At 39.7% G+C, this 15407-nt stretch overlaps 1 long non-coding RNA gene across 1 annotated transcript; it reads left to right on the forward strand.

Annotated features, from left to right (window-relative positions):
- The first annotated feature begins 11575 nt into the window (after positions 1–11575).
- LOC306995498 lies at positions 11576–12778 on the forward strand. The gene is made up of 4 exons (XR_013796874.1): positions 11576–11818; positions 11923–12051; positions 12190–12254; positions 12529–12778. It is a non-coding gene; the product is annotated as an uncharacterized lncRNA (long non-coding RNA).
- Positions 12779–15407: the final 2629 nt, after the last annotated feature.

Genomic DNA, 15407 nt, shown 5'->3' on the forward strand with positions numbered 1-15407 from the left:
AGCACAGATGTACCTACCCACAGACATTACCTACCCACAAACTATGTCAATGAATTGTTCAACTGTCAATAACAAAAAAGTAGTTTAATCAGCATATTTAGAAATCTGCTATAATGGCGAATTCAGGCTCATTTTATAGGCTCTGCCACGCCCCGATGGGGCCGCCATCAGGGCGTGGCAGAGCCTATAAAATGAGCCCGAATTCGCCATTATAGCAGATTTACTTAACTTCAGCGACAAACTCCGTCTCTGTGTCCTCCGGAAAATTTGAAGCTTCACCATCGAATCAAGCCCTTTCTGCTAGAACGAGCCATTTCAAAGCCCTTCTCTTCGAAGTCGCTTTCTCCTGTCGCAGTTCTCCTGTGGCCATCTGACAATCATCACATATCCTTTTAAGGCGCCATTGGATGTGCAGTTGCTGCAGCACAGCAAATGAGTGAGCCAGTATCTCACTGTCTAACTGTGCATCCCTCCTGTCGCCGTTCACCTGTGGCCATCCAGCGATCATCACATATCCTTTCAAACTAACTGTTACGTTATACAATTTCTGAAAGCTGAACGAAGCGTTGTTTCAAATGCCTCGTTCAGCTTGCACCATGTGTGGATCCCATCTGCACGAGGGCAACGGGCACTCGGAGTGCGTTTTGTGTCTGGGGCCTACCCACGCCGAAGCCGCACTCTCTGTTGGCGTCTGATTTCTCTGCGAGAGCATGCATGTGTCGGTGCTTGAGTTGTAGAAAGCTCTCGCGAAGGATGGCGACACCGCAACCCCCACTCTTCCGTTTACCGCGCTGCTTCTGCCGAGGAAGAAGAAGCGCCGCAGCCAGTGACTGTCCGAGAACATGGAGATTAGCGAGCCCACGCCAGCCATGTCCCCGCGTGCCTCGCTTTCTCCGGTCCTGACTCCGTCACCCGTCCTGTTCTCACAGATGGACCAGTGCCCCCCCACCCACGTGGCGGGCCTGGTTTCGTTTGGTGCATCGGACGACGAACAGAACGACAGCCTCTCCATCGCGGCTTACGAAGAGGACTGGCCGGGCTTGCACCAACTCGGATGCGGAGATGCTCAGGATCCTCACCGCGGCTGTAGCGGACCTCGGCCTTGAGTGGGCCTCGCCCGAGGAGCCTTCTTGAAGTCGGCTGGACAGCTGGTTTCTGACGGGGTGCCAGCAGGCCCCTCACCACAGACCAGCTCCGTTCTTTCCTGAGGTCCATCAAGAACTAAATCAAACGTGGCGTGCTCCCTACTCAGCGCGGGTTCCTCCGTTTCCGCAATGCGTCCTCCGTAGACGGCGCAGAGAAAAAGGGCTACGAGTCATTGCCGCCCCTCGAAGAGGCCGTGGCCTCTCACCTCTTCCCGAACGCTACTGCTAGCTGGAGAGCTAGAGCGACCCACCCGAGTAGGCCTTGCCGCAGCACATCAGCTCTCACCGGACGCTCTTTCGCCGCATCCGGTCAAGCTGCTTCTGCCCTGCACACGATGGCCGTGCTGCAGGCCTAACAGGCCAAACTCCTCCAGTCGATGGACGAAGCTGGCCCGGACCCTGAGGCCTTCCGTGATCTCAGAATCGGCACGGACCTAGCCTTGCGTGCTACCAATACTACCGCACAGGCTATCGGACATAGCATGGCTAACCTGGTTGTGCTTGAGCGCCATCTCTGGCTCAACCTAACAGAAATCAAGGAGGCTAGCAGAACGGTGTTCCTCGACGCGCCCATCTCCAGCTCCGGTCTCTTCGGCCCGGCGGTGAAGGGGTTCTCTGAGAGGTTCACCGAAGCCCAGAAGTCATCTCAGGCCATGAGACACTTCCTGCCGAAGCGCTCCAGCTCCACGTCCAGTAGGCCCAAAGCCACGGCCTCACCTCTGCCCAAGAAGCCAGCGAAGCAGGTCCCTCAGCCCCGCCCTGTGGCTGATACTCACCATTACTCGCGGCCAGCTAAGCGCTACCTACAGCCTCGGCGCCAGGGCCCCTGATCCATTAGTGCATCGAACCCTTGGCCGCCGAAATCCTCCTAGCATCGAGGGTAAAAAGACGGGGTGCGTGTCTCGCTATAGCCGGACCTGCCTCGAAGAAGCCCACCATTCTCGCAGCTCCCTGTTCAGCTTAGGCGGATGGAGAATTTTGTATTGCAGCAAATGGGCCCGCTGCACTGCGCGCGCCCCAGCACACAAACGCCGTTTTCACGGCGACCCAAATAAAGCCCAAAAAGTGTATGTTTCAAGCACACAACACACGGGTTCCTGGTCCCTCTACACTAGGTGGCCCTCTTCCAGTTGTAACTAGGACTTTGCCTGATGTGCAAGCCTTCTCAAACAAACACTCAGTATGTGCACAAATCAAAACATAAATGTGACCGGTCCCCCTGTGTTAAGCGGCCCGTCCCTAAACATATGTCAAACCTTAGCCACAAAGGCCCTGGCCTGGCAAGCCATTCCCGGTGTGTCGAGTAGGTTTATAAACACAATAAAGCGAGGTTACTCACTCCAGCTTGCTCGCAGACCCCCAAAGTTTAGGCGGTTCTCGAGACCGAATAAGAAGAGCCCGTTTGGTGTCTGGTCTTATCAGTATATTACGCATATATATTCATTTATATAGTATTCTGGCTTGCTTCGTGGACTCAGGGGTCCTGAGTTTCATGTTCGGCCAGTTACTATGGTGCGCTGTTTTACATGGCGTCCCCACTGCGTATAGCTACGCATTACGAAGTGACCGTTCTGAGATAGGGAACGAGTATTGCGTAGCCTGCTGCACCATAGTAACATGGCAAGTTTGTCGCTTCAGTCGATTTAAACCTCCTATAATGGCGAATTCGGGCTCATTTTATAGGCTCTGCCACGCTCCGGTGGCGGGCTCTGACGTATGCACCAATCAGCTAACAGCACGCCGACATACGTCAGAGCCCGCCTTTTGCCATTGGATGTGCAGTTGCTGCAGCACAGCCAGTGAGTGAGCCAGTCTCTCACTGTCTACTGTAGATGTGCAGCTGCAATGCGCTTTACATTTTAAGCTTCAATAAATCTGAGGAAATTAGTTTCCCAACTCTCTATAGCTACACAATACTCGTTCCCTATTTCAAGGAAATGAGGTTACAATAGAGTAGTTCTCCAAACCAACTTTCAGCTCGGCACAGCAGTTACAGTTTTTTTTACAGTCGCTAGGACACATTTCTCAATACTTTGGTCACTTTTTCAAAACACTTCACACGGTTCTCCTAACCAACTTTCAGCTCGGCACAGCAGTTAATTTCACATTCAAAATGTTCTAAAACTACCAAATCACTTCATACAGTACATGTCTCAAATCAACACATTCTTCCATAACACAAGCAAAGGTTGACAGCCAACAAACACACTTTATCACCCACAAAACAATGACCTAAAAAACACTAACAACAGGTATGTAGCATTATACAATGTTTTCTTCTGTAAAACAAGGACGACTCTCTACTGTTTAGAATTCACTGCAATAGATGTTACTGGAATGAATCAGACATGATGCAGTATGCTTCAATACTTTATATATTGTATGTCTTTTTTTTTTTTTTGCAAAAAAAGTAATTCCAAAGTACAAACATTTGTCTACACACCATCCACCGATACAGATACAATCAGCTGTGGTTGGTCCAATTGTTTTTATACCATTTAATTTTTTAGATTCAAAATATATTTCATTACAATATTACTGTGGAAATGTGGCAAAATGCTGTCGTATACAGTTTTGTATTATGTTATTGTTTTGAACTTACAGTTTTTTTGGATTGCTTACACACTAAAATTAAAAGTAGTACACTATTAGCAAAACCTTACACTCAAGAAGCAAAACATCAGCCCATATTTGCACAACTATAAGCACATTGTCAACCTCACACTTGTTGCAAAACTCTACACACAGTGATTTGCAAAACACTAAACACACTTAACATACATTACACACAAAAATCTATCATGAAGTCACTTCCTTGCAATACCAAAGCACTGACTGTCAAATTACCGCACCTTCCAACCAATTGGTTCAACACAGTCATCAGGTGTGCAAACACTTGTTTGCTTAATTGTAGACACACCAATCAGGTGTATAAGCACTATAAAAAGCAGCAGGTGAGTTAATCTGTCTTCAAGCACAATGGAAAGAGTCAGAGAAAGAGTAAGACAAGGAGGAGAATGAGGAGAAGAATGAGGAGAACAAGGAGGAGGAAGAGGAATCGGAATCGACAGAGGAAGAGATGGAGGCCATGCTGGAGGTAGAGGAAGAGGAAGACAAGAAGGTGCTCAAAGAGGACCGAATCTGACAAATGAGATCCGCGCAACACTGGTTGACCACGTTGTCAACCACGGCCTGACGCTGAGGGAGGCTGGACTGCGAGTACAGCCAAATCTAAGCCGATACACAGTGGTAGGTACAATAGGTACTAGATCTACACTGAACTACACAACTTTGCCTGACACTGTTCTTCAGAGAGTTTTTTGAATGGATGGAGAGGAGATCCAGCATGAGTTCATTTACGTAGATGAGGCTGGGTTCAACCTGACGAGAACACAGAGGAGGGGAAGAAACATCATTGGCCACAGGGCTATAGTCAATGTCCCAGGGCAACGTGTGGGTAATATAACACTGTGCAGCCATTACACAGAATGGGGTCCTCCACCGCCATGCCCATATGGGCCCTTACAACACAGCACTCATACTTACATTCTTGGACCAATTGCACAACGTTAACAGCAGCAAATAAAATCGATCATATGCAGAGTTCATATGCAATACATTGTTGTCTGGGACAATGTGTCTTTCCACCGCTCTGCTCTGGTTCAGAACTGGTTTCAGCAACATCCACATTTCACCATCCTATATCTTCCACCATCCTCTCCATTCCTCAACCCTATAAAAGAGTTTTTCTCGGCATGGCGGTGGAAGGTATATGATCTCTGTCTCCAGGCTGAGATACCCCTCATCCAAGCCATGGAGGAGGCCTGTGACCAGATGGAGGTAGCAGCAATGCAAGGATGGATTTGTCATTCAAGATGTGTCTTTCCAAGGTGTCTTGCTAATGACAACATTGCAACATTGCTTGCGATGAAATTCTCTGGCCAGATCCAGCTAGGCGAAGAGACAATGTCTAGTTTATTTTATTTTTTTACAGTAAACTTACAGTACAATACGTAAAGTGACATTTTGTCACAGTATTATGAATCTCCATGTCAACATTTTGGGCGTGTTGAGAAATAAATGAGTTTCTTCAGTCTGCAACATTGGTCTTGTGTAGTGTTTGGTGAATTAACATTATATTTGTACTTTGTTGATGGTAGCCAACTCTAATCATAGGGAAGTAGAAGTGCTAAAAGTGTTTTAGGTTTATCACAGCAGAGTGTAACTCGTGCAAACAGAGTATAGTAATGTGAAACGTGTGTGTTTCATATGATAACAAAGTGTGGTTTTTAAACAGAAGTGTATAGTTTTTACAAGTGTGTTTAATTATGCAAAGGATCTGTAGTGTTTTGCTAATTGGGTGTGTGGTTCTGCTAATTGTGTGTAGTGTTTTGAAAACACGGGCCCTGTTTTGAAAATCGTGCTTAAACAATCCCAAAAAACTGTAAGTTGAACAGTTTGTAAGCATGTGCAAATTGGCCTGTAGGTACACAGAGTTTTGGTGGTGGTTGTGTCGAAGTGAGAAAAGAGTTAATGTAATTTGAAAGATGTAGTCATTGAATGCATTTTGTGCCAATGCAAAGATAAATTATCCACAATTTAGCCCACATAAACTTCTGTTGTGCTCACTGTGTGAAGAGTTTTGAAAAAGTGACTTGAGTATTGAGACGTGTCCTAGCGACTGTAAACAACTGTAAGTAGACCTCATGGAATAAAATAAAATGCTCTTTTAAACTTTGAAAGTAAAGGTAAAAAACCCCCAATCCTTTAAATTGCTGATGCCTGTTTTTTTTTAATCATTTAAAAAAATCAGCAATCAGTTTTGTTTGTGTGCGTCAGACAGAAACATGGAAAATATTTAACCTCTGTGTATCTATGACAAACCACTGACCCAATTCCACCATCGAACTTCCTCCGTCTTCAAACCAACCAAGTTTACAGCCTCATATTTATAAATTAAAACACATGGGGGTATGTTGTCTTAATTTTGCCTTATGACTGTAATTCTTTTCACAACATTTATTTTGTACAACATACTAAACTAAGGCAAAAAATAAAAGGGGGGCAACTTTATGCAGTCTTCACGGGTCTAAATTTTAAGTACAATCAGAAATGTATGATGACTCTTTATAAGCCCGTATGGCAGAAAATAAAAGCATAATCTGGTGGGTGTTGAGGACAATTTAATGGTTATCTAAAAATAGCATTGTGTTTTTCATTGAAACATTGAAACATTTTCCCCTTATTGAAAGTAAAGGAAAAAACAAAACAAATCCTTTAAATTGCTGATGCCTGGTTTTTTTTATCATTTAAAAAAATCAACAATCAGTTTTGTTTGTGTGCGTCAGACAGAAACATGGAAAATATTTAACCTCTGTGTATCTATGACAAACCACTGACCCAATTTCATCATCGAACTTCCTCCGTCTTCAAACCAACCAAGTTTACAGCCTCATATTTATAAATTAAAACACATGGGGGTATGTTGTCTTAATTTTGCCTTATGACTGTAATTCTTTTCACAACATTTATTTTGTACAACATACTAAACTAAGGCAAAAAAAGGTGGGCAACTTTATGCAGTCTTCACGGGTCTAAATTTTAAGTACAATCAGAAATGTATGATGACTCTTTATAACCCCGTATGGCAGAAAATAAAAGCATAATCTGGTGGGTGTTGAGGACAATTTAATGGTTATCTAAAAATAGCATGGTGTTTTTCATTGAAACATTGAAACATTTTCCCCATATTGTTTGTTTGTGGGTGACAAAAAATTAGGAATACATATTTAAACAAATGCAATTTAAAAATAGCTACATTAAACTAGCAAAAAGCCTCTGTAAACCCAAATAAGTTGGCAGAACTCAAAACATTTAAGGCTATCAATTGCCTCAAATTTTTTAAGTTCTGAAACTCAAAGTTTAAGTAAGCAGAACTAGCAGGTTTTTATTTTGTTCATTTCAAGTTAAGAACAATAAAAATGTGTGAGTACACTAATTCATACAATTAACTTAAAACATTTATGTAATCTCAATGTGAACACTTTTATTAGTATAAACTTAGTTAGCTTTAACACTTTAAATTAATCCACTAACATACTAATTTGCTAACATATTGGCAATAGTATGTTATACAGAAGCACTTGCTGTATGAGCGAAAGATTATAAAAGTTCTATTTGCTCTCACATCAAGATGCATGCACTACTTGTCACCATGATGGTAACTATCCTAAAACCAACAGTAACAGAAATTCTTCTAAATTAGCATAACAAAACATTAATCATTACTAAATCTCCCACTTAACATTAGTCTGGCACAAAAAATAAACATTATATTACACTTAATTTTAGCATTTACTCCCTTTCGAGTGCCATCGGCAAAGCATGCTGGGAAATAGACATCCCAGACGTTTCAGTTAAAATTACGTTTGTTTAAATTTAATAAATAATTTCATAAAACTCAAAACAATGAAACAGTTCAGTTCTGTGTGAAAATGAAACAATGAAACAGAAATATATCAGTTCTGTGAACTTGAAAGAAAAAGAAAGTGCTAAATACTCTAAATACTAAAAAAGTTAATTTGACTGATTTGTCATAATTTAAGTTTGTCATACTCAAACCAAATAATTATTTTGAGCGTTAGGGTTTACAGTAAATGTAAAGTTACAGTAAAATATTTATCTGTGCAGAAATCAATGGGGGCGGAAATCACATTGACAGATACACACTCCTCACCCTCAATCACCACCAAACATTCAGATGTAGCCAACATGAAGCTTTCTATCGCTGCACTTAGTAAGTGATTTCTCCTCAAATTTCACGTTTATAATGTTAACAATGTATCATAATGTTTAGCGTATATATTGTTTTCTGAATAACTGTGGATGTGCATTTCTTAATCACTCAATTTAAGGACTGTGCATTATTTATGTAACCCATAATTTCTGTTTGGATGTATACTGTAGTTGCACTGAGTTGCATTTATTGGAAGGTCTCTGGAAAGCTGGTGGAGGTGGTGGTCAGGCTTGGAGATAATGCAACTCTACACTGTGATTGTGAGTTAATCATGGGACAGGACATTCAATGGGTCAAGATCTGGTCTCCACAAATCCAACAACCTCTGACCATCTCTGCATACAAGAGCCTTTTCGAACCCATTCCTCGATTCTCTATGTCCTGGAACTATACTTCAAAATCCTATGACTTAGTGATCGAGAACATCACTGAAGCAGACCTTGGTCTCTACTATTGCTCAAAGATAGAGAACAAGATGATTGAAGAGGAAGGAAAAATGACAGAGAAAGATTGGTCCCACGCTGCGGATACTGTCATAAATCTAACTTACGGTTCGACTGGTAAGCTTGTTTCCAACTGCAAACATTCTGTAAAAAAAAAAAGAAAAGAAAAAAAAAAGGATAAATTAATAATTTACTAAAGCAAAAAAATAAAAATAAAAATAAAAAACCTCAGCATTCTTCTAGCTCAAACAGTAGAGCATGTTGCTAGCAACGCTAAGGTCATGAGTCGATTTCCAGAGAATGCATGAACTGTAAAATGTGGATGTGAATGAAACTGCCTGTCAAACAAACCCATAAAGAGAGCGGTAGGGGAAACACTTTTTGACTTTCTCCGTTTGTGTAAAATTCACTTGAGGTTCAGAGTATTTATTTTTACACACATGAATTAATGTCTAGTACAATTATGTGGTTTTGTTTCATTAATACAGGGTATAGGCCTACGTTTTTATAATTGTAATTTTGGAGTTTGCCAACAAACAGACCGCAAAACACAACTATACAGCAGTTCAAAACACAATAATAATGAATAATTTCTAAACAGTGACTCAGTCTTTATTCACCTTTTTCCCATGGTTTCTCAATACAATTCATAGAAGTATAAAATGGAATGGGATAGTTCTAATAGCATAACAATGTTCCCCCGCCTGTGAAACTGGCCCTTCTGCTGGTTAGATCAGCATTAAAGAACTATCTCAACTGTTAAATAACAGATTGGAGATGGATAAAATATCAGATTTGTCTAATTTTAAATAAATACTTTAATTAACTTTTACTATGGTTAAATAAATGTTCAGTGATACCTTCCAATAGCCTGGGAAAACCCAGACCACTTCCGGCAAATTTAGATTTGCTCTGCAAGTGGGTCTGGCAAAGAGCCCATTGAAACCCATTTCCAATCCGCCGAAATCGCGGCACCAATCAGAAACGTTTTACACGATGACGACAGAGCAGAGACGGTGACGCAGATTTTGTACATTACAGACATGGATGCCGCCGTGGAACCATAGACAGTATGCGTGGAACATCACAACATCACTCGTTCGAATCAGCTATCACGTCTGTTTCAAGCGATTTAAAATGGTCATTTTCGTTAACACAAACAGAGAATTGCTGAGAGTCTCGAGATGTTTCTCCGTCGCTCTGCATACGTCATGTCATTCATCGCTCTGATTGGTTTTAGATCTATCCGACGTCCGTTGGTGACGCCCCTGTGGAAATGAATTGTCTATGGAGCTTTGCCAGACCCTTACTCAGTTACAACTGAGAGTGGTCTGGGTTTTCCCAGGCTAACCTTCCAAATATTTTTATTATTATTTTGGCGAATTTTTTTCTTTGATATGGCAACTAGTAAATACTCTAAGTTTCGTCATAGCATGTGTGGAAAGTTTTAAGCCATGTTGTGACCCGCTCTCCCCATACCTTACATTTAATTTGACTATTTGGTCACACTTTATATTAGGTCATTTACTACTACTGTATGTACTTGCATCAAAAACAATATAAAATAACAATAATTGTTATAAGTAGGCCTGTAATGTACTTGTATAATGGGTATTCACGAGTTCACACTTACAAATAAGTCAGATGGAATAAATGGTATGCATATCTGGCGTGCTGTCCGAGGAGATGGCTCCGGGCTCGGTATTCGGCCCGAACCCAGAGTACTCCCCCTGTATTCCTGGCTGTAAAAGAGAGCCAAGGGTGAGGAGTCGGGGTGGTGGAGGGATGCTGGAAACTGTCAAGGAATGTTAGGTGAGTTGACAGAATGGATATATATGCTTCTTGTCATGCTGATTAGGGTAGACGTAATTGTTTGATGACAAGTAATTGCATTGGTTATCTGATCGTGCTCCTCCCCAACTTTGTTTATAAAACATCATATGTCAAGGTGAGACCGGTTTGGTGGTATACATATAGGTTTAATGTGTAAAGGAAGGGTCAACAGTGCAATTATAGATGTACAGAAATTAATTACATGCTGGTACAAAAACATGTAGATATGTACACAATACGTGCTTTGTATCAATTGATTCATTTAAAATGGTAGTACATAAAAGATACTTACATACCGGTTTCAAAACTGTTAGTTTTTTTCAATTGCTTAAGCACAATTTTGAAAACAGGGCCTGGTTTGTCAAAACACAACAGTACACACAATTAACAACCCTACACTAAAGTAGCACACCACTTCAGATCATTTGCAAAACGGAACACTTGTGTCAAAACTATACACAACTTTATAAAAACAATATTTTGTTACCATACGAAACACATTTCATATGACTTCAATCTTTTTGAACCAGTTACACACTGCTGTTGCTAATTAAAACACTTTTAGCGAGTCTATTTCTCAGTTATTAGAGTACTGTAAATGAAGTAGGCTACACAGAGAAAGTGCAACTATACATTAGTTCACCAAACACTACACACCAATGCTGCAGAAGGAGGAACATATAATTTATTTCTCTCCATATACCCAAATCAGTCAACATGGAGAATCACAACAAAACATGTCATGCTACTACAGTAGTGTGCATAACAGTTAGCTCAGCAAACAACAGACACACATAAAATACTGTATCCAGTACAGGTTACTATTACAGTAAATAACAACAACATAAAAAAAATCTGAAAAAAACTGACAATATTGTACAGAAAATACTACAGTAAACATACTAGGCTATACATTATCTCTTCACCTAGTTGGATCTGGCCAGAGAATTTCATCAAAATCACAAGCAATTTTCTCATTAGCAAGACAACGCGGGAAGAACCGTCTATGTCAAATCCATCTTGCACAGCGACGGCGTCGACTTGGTCACAGGAGTCCTCCATGGCCTGAGATCGGAAACCTTCCACCGCCATGCAGAGAAAAACTCTTCGATAGGGTTTAGAAACGGAGAGTATGGTGGAAGGTATAGTACTGTCAACTTTGAATGGTGTTGAAACCAGTTCTGGACTAAAGCAGAGCGGTGGAATGACACATTGTCCCAGATGACAGTGTATTGTATCTCGTGCATTTCAATACCTGGTGTGACGATGTGGTGCAATCGGTCCAAAAAATGCGAGAATGTGAGGTGTGTTGTAAAGGCCCATTTTGGCCCATTTTTTTGTGAGACCATTTCCTCCGCGACTGGTGCGCCTCACAGGTGTCGTTCATCATTAATCACACCACCGGTCTCGCGCCGTTCTCTCACGTCCCTTGACCTCGCCGCAATAGCCTACACGTGGTTGTGCGTGCCTGTTTCGTTGCATTTTTCTCTAAATTAAAAGCTTTCTTTTTTTTTGGTTAGTTTATTAAAGTACTGCTGCTATTATTTGATCCACCACGCTTTCCTTCATCTTCTTTGTGATCCTGAACAGTGAACTGAAAAGTAACACGTAATATTAAGCAAATTCATGAACCTTAAAGGTTATGGTCATTAAGTAATTCATCAATCTTCTTCATTCATCAGTTCTTCATCAATCTTCTCCTCAGAAAGCCCCTCTGAGCCTGTCTTTGACTGCGGGCAGTGCTGGATGATGCTTCAAACAGTGTGTCCCGCATGTTCTCTTCTCTCTGCGATTTTGGCTTTTGTCTGTGGCTACAGCTGCTGCCACAAGACAGGTGAGATCAGAACAGTATTTTATGCTTTAAACTTAATAGATGTACCATCAAGTAGTTCTATGTTTAAGATAATCACTTTTTATTTTTATTTTTATAAAATCATATAAGAGATAATACCTTTGACTGTGTAATTTACAGTGCTGAAAGAGTCTGAAGGTCATCAAAGCAGTTCTGAGATGCAAAGAAAGTTGAGCCAAGAAGAGGTACAATTATTTTTAAGTTTACAGTAACAGCCCATATGTGAAAAGTGCTAAGATATGAGTCTGAAATAGTTTGAACAGTTTGCAATGGTTGAATATTGAATTTTAAAAATGAAATGAGAATTATGTAAAAATAAAAAAATTGTGGCATCATAATTTCTTTCTTCTACCAGTTCTAATATGAAACATTATTCTGAACCCACAAGAGAGTTGTTTTACAATCCCAAAATTATTATAAAACAATACCACTAAAAAAATAATAAAAATGTTTCCACAGGATGTCCATAGAGAAGTTTGTTATGCATCACTGAACATCCCCAAAAGAGGAAACCAACGGACAAAGAGCAACCGATTACCAAACTCGGACTTCAGTGTGTACAACGATATAAAAATGCACACTTAGGTGAAGGATAATGTACAGTCAGCTGGACATATAGCAAAATAAACCCAACATTTAATTGAAAAAACAAGACCTATAAATTATCCACAACACTTTATTGTTATCTAACAAATAAATACAGTATATGAAATATTTGTTTTGATAAAATATTGATGTTGATAAAAGTAGTATATATATATATATTTTTTTATTTTTTATTTTTTTTTTTACCGAGAAAAAAATAAAAAAATAAAAAAAATAATAATAAATAAATATATATATATATATTCTAAGCAATGCCTGAACTTTGTATTTTGAGCACTTCTTGCGTTGTTTTTGCCTCTTCATGATGACTTGCTTGCTGTATTCCTCATTTGTAAGTTGCTTTGGACAAAAGCGTGTGCTAAATGACTAAATGTAAGAAAACAAAACAAAAAAAACAATGTAGCGATATGAGAGATAACATACAGTTTAGATGTCATTATGCTAAAACAATTTGATCTTATTTCCATATAACATTTAAAATAAAGTATTCCAAAAAGCGGTTTAATTTATACTCTACAAATTTTGTAGAACATAAACTGGGGTAAAATAAAGATGTTAAAAAAACAGCAATGTTTATATATACCCAATAAATATAAATGTAGTTTATCTGTAATACATGATTAAATATGAGTGCTGGTTAAACTAACATAATCATTTTCATAAGTTCAGTTTAAATGATGACTAATACCAACCATATCTGGCAGCGTCAATTTATTGTAAGCAAGCAACATCTCCACCACTAATAAGCAAAAAAAAAAAAAAAAATGCTTAAAAACCAGTTTCTTTTACACGGAAAATAAAGCAGAACATATTTGACATCTTTGTTTTTGCAAGTAGTCGAACTTCAGATGCATGCAACATTCAGACCCCATTTCACTGACCCCATTTCAGCTGCTTACTTCTTTCATCTAATCAGATTTACAGCTTCAAATGTTTCCATCACAATGCTTTTGGGGGTCAATGAATGTAGAAGAAATTGTGTGACAAAACTGATATTTGCAAGGAGATGTTTGAGCAAAGCACATAATCTAACATTCAAAAACAAACAAACAAGATAATATTCATATTTTTTTACTGCTAAGAATTTATTTGAGAGTTTTACATATATTGAAGGTAAATATATTTAAAGTTCACTATATTCAAAAATATCCTCTGAAAGAATAGCCACATACATACAGAATCAACAACACTGACAAAAACAACTTAAAGGTGCACTATGTAGGATGTTTGCAGTAAATATCCCAAAAACCACTAGGCCAGTGTTATAGATTTAGTTTAGTTTATTACTTACAATATCCCAAATGTTTCCAACTATTTGTAAATCGTTTGAAAATTTTCGATTTTAACCAAGGAACCTGGACGCGTGAGCAGGTGTGAGGGAGTCACCAGACCAGTCAATGGCGTCATATCCGCGTTAACCTCGGTTTCCACTCGTACTGCCATAGTAACCATGGCGACAGACGTGGACAACTGGGTTACGCCAAGCAGCACGCTCAGGCTGTTGTTGTTTTGTTCAAACATTTTGGACCATGGCAAGCAGACTTTGGGATAAAAGGACAACTAAAATGAGGATCAATATCATTGTGGCGTTTTTGAGATGTCGACTCACGCGTGTGTGACGCTGATATCTGTCTCTCATTAGCAATCGCGCCCTGCTTCATAGCACAGTCATGTTAAAAACATCAATGCTTTCACTCATTCATAAACATTATTAGATCCATCAGCTTGATGACAAGATCCATAATTCCGCTTAATGCTTATGCGTCATCAATATACGCCTTTGTTATTGTAAGAGGTTAGCAACCCCTAGTGGCGAAAAAAAGGTAAATAGTGTACCTTTAATACAACATCTTTATGAAGAATGAATGTAAAAGTTAGTTATAGAAAGTTTTATCTTCTGTAATGATTCAAAAGGTGGAAATAGCATTGACTCCACATCGCATAACATTCAGAACATGAAGTCTGGGTCATTTCATGGATCATTACTGTAAATATAAAAATCCATTCATGTCCATTACATGTTCTGCAACTAGTTTGTATTAATCACTTTAGTTAGATGATAAATGTAAATGTAGTGACCAGATAAAGATCCTCTGTATGAGCTGAATCTCAAATGTGAAATAAACTAAAATTGTTGTCTATTCATATTTTGTTGTCCTTATTGCTCACAAATGCATTCCCTCTAAAATTGTTTGGGTTGTTTCTTTTACCCATGTCTTTTGGGAGGAAGTTATACTTATAGCTATTTCAGATATTTGGCCGACACGCTCGCATTTGAGACCAAGTGGAGCCTCCCATCGAGATCCATATCGTGTCCATGCACTCCATGTGTATTTTTATACAAAACCACATGTCCTTTTGCCAGAAACTACAGTGTAACATTAAGATACTACACAACTTCCACCCTCTGTTTCACAGGCAAGGCTAGTCCCAGACATGTTTGAGCTGTTTTAACTGAAAGTAACTTGCATGACACATCTTAAAATACATCACTACCATGGTTTTGTCTCAAGATACACACCAGTAATGCTTTTTTTCTAAGGCACAAAAGCTACCTAAATGTCTTAATTAAACTAAGGCCTAATCCTGGCTTAATCTAGCCTTGTCTGTGAAACTGGGCATTTATCTAGAAAATTGCTGTTTACCAGAGCAATCGTTTCTTCTGGTGAGAAATTCCTGTATAACTGCACTTTAATATTCTACATTATGTACTGAAGCATGCTGACACACAC

This window comes from Phoxinus phoxinus (genome assembly GCF_949152265.1).
Source record: "Phoxinus phoxinus genome assembly, chromosome: 3".
In the NCBI taxonomy this organism is placed as follows: Eukaryota; Metazoa; Chordata; class Actinopteri; order Cypriniformes; family Leuciscidae; genus Phoxinus; species Phoxinus phoxinus.